General features: G+C 32.8%; 1 long non-coding RNA gene across 1 annotated transcript in view; it reads left to right on the top strand.

Annotated features, from left to right (window-relative positions):
• The first annotated feature begins 1260 nt into the window (after positions 1-1260).
• LOC107662267 (uncharacterized) overlaps positions 1261-8367 on the top strand; it is a 95046-nt gene continuing 87939 nt past the window's right edge. The window contains exons 1-2 of the long non-coding RNA XR_001631200.1: positions 1261-1489; positions 1717-1852. This is a non-coding gene — a long non-coding RNA (uncharacterized LOC107662267). The remainder of the gene's footprint in view (positions 1490-1716; positions 1853-8367) is intronic.

Here is an 8367-nt window from a genome sequence, read left to right on the forward strand (position 1 = left end):
GAGCAATCAAGTTCTCTATTATAGATCAGTGGTCTGGCTATCTGTTAGGTAGAGGATAATGAGAAAAGTTGGTAAAAAGAGACAATTACAAAAGTCTATTGATAAGAACACAATGGCATTTCACGTGGTCACAAAACTACAGAAGTGAATACAGTTACTATTCCCAATGCACCACTTTAGAGAATAAACAAATCAGATAAAAACATTATTATATATTAAAATATATTTTCTGTTGAAGCCAGGTTAATTCGTGGAGGATCTGATCCATAATGAAGTATCGATATATTGATACTTATGTGAGTATCGAAAGTATCTCATTTTTTTTATACCTGTGATTTCGTTCATTTAACAAGAAATTTAATGCATACAATATGTACTGAATTGGACGAGTAACCTAACTATTTTCATGCTCATCTGAACACACAGAAATGCCGCAAGACAGAACTAATAAATCAGAGAGCGTTCATTCACTGCTGCCACTGCATTCAAACAGGGCTGCTTTTCCCAAAAGTATTATAAGAAACCATTGATGCTTTTGTGAAACGCAGTCCAGAACAATTCTTATCAGGGGAGAGAAAAACATTATATGTTTGAGTTATTTCACAAAAAAAAAAAAATTTTTTTTATGACATTGTAGCCTATAGTTTGTGCAATTACATTTATTTAAATTGAACGTTAGAAGTTCATATTGATCATGTTCTATTCTATATATATCACTGCAGGTGTCAAACGACCAATCAAATAAGAGAAAGAATATCACTGCAGGTGTCAAACGACCAATCAAATAAGAGAAAGAATATCACTACAGGTGTCAAAAGACCAATCAAATAAGTGAATGTATGTCACTGCATGTGTCAAATGACCAATCTGCACGTGTCAAACGACCAATCAAATAAGAGAAAGAATATCACTGCAGGTGTCAAACGACCAATCAAATAAGATAACACTGATCACTGCACGTGTCAAACGACCAATCAAATAAGAGAAAGAATATCACTGCACGTGTCAAACGACCAATCAAATAAGAGAAAGAATATCACTGCACGTGTCAAACGACCAATCAAATAAGAGAAAGAATATCACTGCAGGTGTCAAACGAGAAAGAATATCACTGCAGTTGTCAAACGACCAATCAAATAAGATAATGTATGTCACTGCACGTGTCAAACGACCAATCAAATAAGAGAAAGAATATCACTGCAGGTGTCAAACGACCAATCAAATAAGAGAAAGAATATCACTGCACGTGTCAAACGACCAATCAAATTAAATAACTGCTCCATTTTCACTCAGACTCCTCAGAGTTTCCAAATGTCATTTTGAACCTAAAATAGACAACAAATGAAATGAAAGTAAATATTATCTGTTTAAAGTAAAATCTGTGATTATTCTTGCTGTAATCTACGAAACGGTACGAATAAGATTACTTACTACGCCCCCTCCATTTCCGTATTGACAACACCAAGAGCGCCAACAAACGAGTTTAACGGTAACTTACTTTCACTGGCTTATTTAAATGGTATTTGATGAATTTTATTCTCTTTAATCTTCAAAATGTGTATTTTGTGAATATGTTTGAATAGTGCCATTTGGAAATTAACAGATGCCTTTATTTTGTCCAGTAATTAACTTGACTGGGACAGCTTGGTTTGATTTGACCCTATGATAAAGCTATTTTGAAGTAAAAACAATAAAATATCGATACACTCTGTTTAGGACTGTCATTTTTCGTTCACTTGCCTGAAACCACCGTTCACGACGATATCGCGTTCAGGTCGGCCGTGGCTTGCACGAGGACAGAAGAAACCGGAACGGTTTACTTCAGGATTCCCCTCACGAAGACGTTTAATCGGTTAGTAGTATTTCTTTTTTTTTCCTTGGCGTTTCTTAAGGATTTGACTTCCCTAAACTGACTTAGTTCCTCAAGTGGGACGTATTTAAAGGGGACATCGGATGCAAAGTTAACATTTACATGGTGTTTGCATATAATGTCTTAACAGTGTGTGGACACAACCACCCTACAGTGATAAAAAAAATTTAATCCCCAAAAAACCTAAACAGTCTCAACAATCAAGCCGTTTTGATTTTCTGAGCAATATATATATATAGAGAATAATATATAGAGAGCAGAATAAGGGGTGGCACTAGGCTGAACAGTATGCAAGATCAGTGTTGTCACCTTTGTGTACTCTATTCCCTAACACCATCCCAGAAAACTTTCTCCAAGTCACTAAGGGGTGATAAAAGGTGACAGATGCGACACCCCCTTTAACTCCTGATGGCCATATATTGCTCACATTTGAGTTAAGCAGCTTTTGAGGGATTTTGAGATATTTACACAAAATTGCAGTAAATGCAAAACTTTACATTTACATTTAGTCATTTAGCAGACACTTTTATCCAAAGCGACTTCGGATAAAAAGTCGCCTTTGGATTTTTATCCAAATGAGGACAATAGAAGCAATCAAAATCAACAAAAGAGCAATGATACGCAAGTGCTATAACAAGTCTCAGTTAGTTTAGCAAGGGCTTTTTAAATTATATATTAAATAAAAAGAAAACAGATAGAATAGAAAAAGAATAGAGCAAGCTAGTGTTAGAGGCCTTTTTTGCTTTTGTTAATTGTACAATAAATAAAAAGAAAACAGAATACAAAATGATTAGAGAAGCTAGTGTAGAAGCTACTTTAAAGAAGATCTTTTTTTTTTAATCATGTAGATAATTCATGGAAAATGTGCCATTAAGTGGAAGATTTCTGCCGCCTGATTGAAAACAAACATTTATAATGAAAATGACCTTTTCTCAACTGAACTCAACTTTATTGTCATTCTTCCACATAAACGGACCATTGACAAAACAAGTATACGCACATGTTCATGACAACAGGAATTAAACATAAGAGCACATTAAACATAACAAAAGCAATACACATGAATGTTTGAATGTTGAAATTTAAAATGGTAGTGATTAGGCCTGTCACGATAACAATTTTTTGTTGTGCGATATATTGCCCCAGAAATAATTGCGATAAGCAATATTATTGTCATTTTAAAGACCATTTTATGCCACTGAATATATCATCATAATGTAACAGCATAATAATGCAAGAAGGCCTACACACTTCCAAATTACAACAAACTTTTAATTTTTAAGAATATTTAGATCATGGAAATTAAGTATCAAAATATTAGATACCTTAAAAAACCTGAATTAATAGTAAATAAACATTTTCTAATAAAAAGTGCAAAGTAACGAGTAGAAAAAGAGAAAAATGCACAAAGAACTTGTATGGAGATTTTTCCATCTACAGATTTTTCCCTGACCTTCTTTTCTCTGTAAATTAAGGGTGCACTGATGAAAAACACAATCACTACTTAGCAGTCAGATGTCCGTACGCACAAAGGCACAGATCCCAAAACAAGGCCATATCTGTAGATGAAACTTTTTTGCAGAAACATTTTTTTAATGTGAACTAGCACCTCATGACTACACCAAGTTATGTATGAGAAGCTGCTAAAGACACATGCGCAAGTGAATGTACAAGAATGTACAAAACATGGTGACATTCATTTTTAAGTAAATATAATGGGCGATATATTGCGTCACCAAAAATGATTGAGGTGATGTACATATATTGCGCGATAAGTCGATATATTGATTATTGCGACAGGCCTAGTAGTGATGTAAGAAATGTTAGAAGTGTAAGAATAAAGTGCCAGTGCACAATTGAGGTGGCTCAGAGCAGACTAAACAATAATGTGCATTTGAACAGTGTCCTTAGCGCACATTGCTGAGTGCGGATGTATGCAAACTGACCATTGTGTGCAAGAGTGTCTATAGTGCGCAGCTAAGTTAAAGTGCAAAGTGCAGATGTATATGCGAATGTCCATTGGAGTGTTTTTCTGGACTTTCGCACATTCTGTTCTGCACCCAGAATGTTTCCCTCCACTGTTCATTTTGTTTAGGATATGACTGTGTCTGTGACAATGTTGAAGGGTGAACTCATTTAAAATGCTAAACAAATGTTAAACAAACAAACAAAAAACCTTCTTTCTCCTTTGTTTATTTTTAACCAGTACACTTTTGATTATTTATTTTAATAAAGAAGATTTTCACAAAATTATTGCGGCAAAATGTAAGAATGTAAGAGTCCTTGAGCTGATTTAATAGGGGGGAAAAACTAATGAATGTGTTATTTTCTTTTCTTTAAGTAGGCCTAGGTGTGCATTAAACGATTTGCCAAGTTTCGGTTATCAGCATTACAGTTTTTTCCAATTGCTAACATCCCTTTGTCCAATCTGTAGTCACATTTTCAAAACTCTATACACAATTAGCACAACATCCGTCTGTTGTGACCATACCATTAACACAATTTGTGTTGTTTACACACGATATTCAGTCAATTAACACGTTTCTAAAATGCTTAAATTTTCTTTTCACACAAGCTTACCCCATACCAAAATCATGGATCTTTCTTATCTTTTTTACAAAAGCTTAGACACAGCATGTCAGAAATGAAGACCTAATGTTCCAAACGTTAAATATAGTGTAAAGCCTCTACTTCTGCAACAACAGCAGCTCAAAAGTATTGAAAGAAATCTATATATATATAAAATATTGTAACAACTGATAAGCATTTTTAAGTAACATATCACTGAAATATTTAGAAACAGCTGATTCCAGTCTCAGTTGGAGGAATAGTCAGGTGTTGATGCTCTTTCCATTGCATCAACATAGAGTAAAAAGACCTCTTTGAATTGTTTTTTTTCTTTCTTTTTTTCTTTTTTTGATGCAGAACAACACAAAGAATCAAAGAGAGAGAAAAATAATGCCTGGGAGAGGAAGAGGAATAGTTGTAGGAGGGAGAGGAGTAGCTTGATTAGAAAAAGGGAGAAGAAGAGGTAGGGGAGAGGAGTAAGAATGTGTGCTGGACTTGCATTTTTATGTTTGTTTTTTCCCCTTACACATGTGGAACCTATGAAAGCTTATTTCTGCCATGGAATATAAACGGTAAAGGGTAATTGTGACTTTTTTTTCTCTCAAAGTTCTGACTTTTATTTCGTGCAATTGTGAAGTTATCTCACAATTCTGATAAAGTCTGAATTGCAAGATGTAAACTCACAATTCCAAGAATAGAAGCCCAAATTGTGAGATGAAAAGGCCACAGTTACCATTTTTACTTTTTTATTCTGTGACGGATTAAAGCTTGCATAGTAACCAAAGGCCATGCATGTTGGAATTTTTGTTGATCACTGGCATCAGCTACCATGGGGCACCATCCACATCCAACCCCCACCCACTGGAAAGCAATTTCATTCAATTGAATTTCTGCATAGGGGACCCTATTTTTTTCTATAATGACTCATTCAATTTTAGACCGTATGTTGCCAAGAATGAACACATTCAACACTTAAAAATGTAAAATGGGTTTCAGTTGAAGGTAACTAAATTACAAAAAACAATGGATTTTTATTTTGTCTATATGCAGGTAGAACTGTAACATGACAAGTAATGCAGTTTTTGTAAAGTCATCACCTGTTAGGATTTTGACAGTCACTGTGCTATGATTGACTGTATGTTTTTGTTGGATAGAAAAGTAGTGCTAATGTTTTGACCGAATGACTCGATTTTGAATCGGGTTTACTGTGTTTTGATAGAATTAGTATATGTAGAAAAAGGAATTCAGCATTTTGAAATGTAGAGTTTGTATTTATTTAACAAAATGCGGTTTTGGCCGTAGAGTTAGTATATGTAGAAAAAGGTATTCAGCATTTTGAAATGTAGAGTTTGTATTTATTTCACAAAATGTGGTTGTGGCCAGGTAATTAACTATATGGCTAATTGTGTGATGTAGGTGTGTTGCTGTGTTAAGAGTTTAGAAAAAGTACATAAGTATTGGTAAATGCTTGTTAGCAATTGAAAAAACTGTAAAAGTGAAATCTGTCATTTTTTCTTTTTGCAGCACCCAGCGATTGGGTTGAAAAAATAACCCAGCATTTTGTAGAGTGTACTTTTGATTTATTCATCCCAAATTTGGCAAATTCCATGACATTAATATATATTTATATATACAGTAAATTCCATTATTTTGTCTGGATTCTGCGATTCTGTCCGCGTTTTCCGGAACAATTGATGAAATTGTCTAAAGATATTAGTTATTATTAAGTCAAATGTAGCTTTGTGAATGTGAGCATTTAGCATTCAGTGTTATTTTAGTATTATTTGTATACTATTTTATTCATTAATATTATGAAATGGCTTTTATTTTTATATTTTCAATTTTGATTTTAGTTTAGGTTTTTCTTAATTTTATTATGTGCTTACGTAATTTTTATTTTTTTGTTAAAATATTTCTATTAAGCTTCATTTTTTAATTCAGTTTTAGTAATTTTAGTACTTCAACTTATTTTATTTCTGTTTAGTGATTTTATGTGCTTTTTAATTTGTATTAGTTGTTTAATATTTCTATTTAGCTTTATTTTTTTATTTTGTTTTAATTTTAGTAATTTTAGTACGTCAACTTTTCTATTTCAGTTATTTGCACCATTACTTGTTCAGTCTATTGTGTTTCATAATCGCAGTCAAAGTGAAGTGTAACACACTGAACTATAACACATTGTGTGTCTTTATGGCAGAAACAGTAAACGTAGTATACAGGATTGCTTGGTTTGATTGGACGTTCCAGTCAGATGAACAATGGTTGAAAGTATGTTCTCAAATTTGGTTTGGTGCAATTCCATTATGTATGAGATTATTAATATTAATAGCTATGAATTAAACTATTTCTAATAAATTATTATTGGCTGTATCTTCTCTTCTTGTTCTGCAATTTGAGTGGAAGTCATTTACTTTTCCCTTTCTTGTGCCCTACTCCTGGGGAGTGTAATAGTAACTAGTACTATTGGTGTGCATCTCAAGCAGTCAGATTTTGAGTGGGGGAAATAGAGGATAAAAAAAAAAAGATCTATTAATCATTTAACTTGTGGTGTACAGAAAAGGAGGTGCTTTTTTCCAGTTATGATATGAAATCAAGTACACTTATGTAAAGCTATCGTTGAACGAATCAAACCGTTCATAGAGCACTGCTGACACCTAGTGGACATATATAATATCAGCTTGATGCCAGTAAATATTTATGTAATGTGCATATGCACAGATATAAAGTAGACATAGCTGAGCATTAGGAAGGACATGCATTAACTTTGCGAAGAAGACCTAAAATGCCTTTTAAAGAAACACTTTTAGCCATAAACTATGAGCAATAAAATAAAGGAAAACCTACCTGTATGCCTGCAAAGATCACACTGAAGTATGGGGATGCAGTAAATAGCAATAATTAGAATCCCCCAATCTGCTAAATTAGACATCTATAATCTTATTATTTCCATTGTATTTTGAATGTTAATTAAAACAGTACAAATAAATTAAGTTTATTTTTCAGCTAATTATAGTAAGTGATTTATTTATTTTATTTTTTTGCATAATTCAAAGAGAATTTGAGCGTATATTATGTTCTGGAGGCTAAAAACTGCAACATTAAATATTGAGCTGGTTTGATGTACACATTCAGTATGAAGTGCAGATTAGATCATTTTTGCTGCAGTGGGTGGCTGGGAGACAGACATGAAAGGGTTGTCATATGAAAGGAAAGCAGATGTGAACTTCCTGTGAACTTGTCTCATTTTGAGTATACTGGAGCCAACTGAGAGATCAGCTCTACAACCATAGCTGCTGCTAAGACAAGCTTCATTTTTCTGCCTCTTTTTTTTTTTTTTTTTGGCTAAGTAGGCGGAGTGACCCTATTAAGTCCATGTACTACATAATAAGCCCACTGTTTTGTTGTTTTGCAATAAGGACAAAAAGCATGAACAATTTTTTTTTCACATAACATTTGTTACTATCATATTGTTTTTGTTTTTTAATTGGGAGCCAATTAATGTTGAGTTGTTTAGGATGATGAACTGCCTGGCAGTCACTTTTCTATAAAATATGATTATGAAGTTGATTATGAAGTCTGAATATTGGTAAGAATGTTAAATTTCATATACTGTATTAATAAGCCAGATGTGCTTAGCATGCCTCTTATTGATGTTATTTTAGTATTATTTATATACTGTATTATAGTTTTTATTAATATTTTGAATTGTATTGTATTTTCAGTTTTCATTTGAATTTCAGTATGCTTTAATAATCTTGGTATGTGCTTGTTTGGTATGTCAAGTTTTAAAATATATATATCTTTTTATTTAGCTTAAATTTTATTTCAGTTTTATAAAATGTTAGTACTTCAAGTTTTTTTTTTTGAAGTTAAAGGTTTTCATCTAATAATTTATTTATTCCAGCTTTATTTCAATTGTTTAATTTTAG

The sequence above is a fragment of the Sinocyclocheilus anshuiensis genome, unplaced genomic scaffold (assembly GCF_001515605.1).
Source record: "Sinocyclocheilus anshuiensis isolate Anshui unplaced genomic scaffold, SAMN03320099.WGS_v1.1 scaffold579, whole genome shotgun sequence".
In the NCBI taxonomy this organism is placed as follows: Eukaryota; Metazoa; Chordata; class Actinopteri; order Cypriniformes; family Cyprinidae; genus Sinocyclocheilus; species Sinocyclocheilus anshuiensis.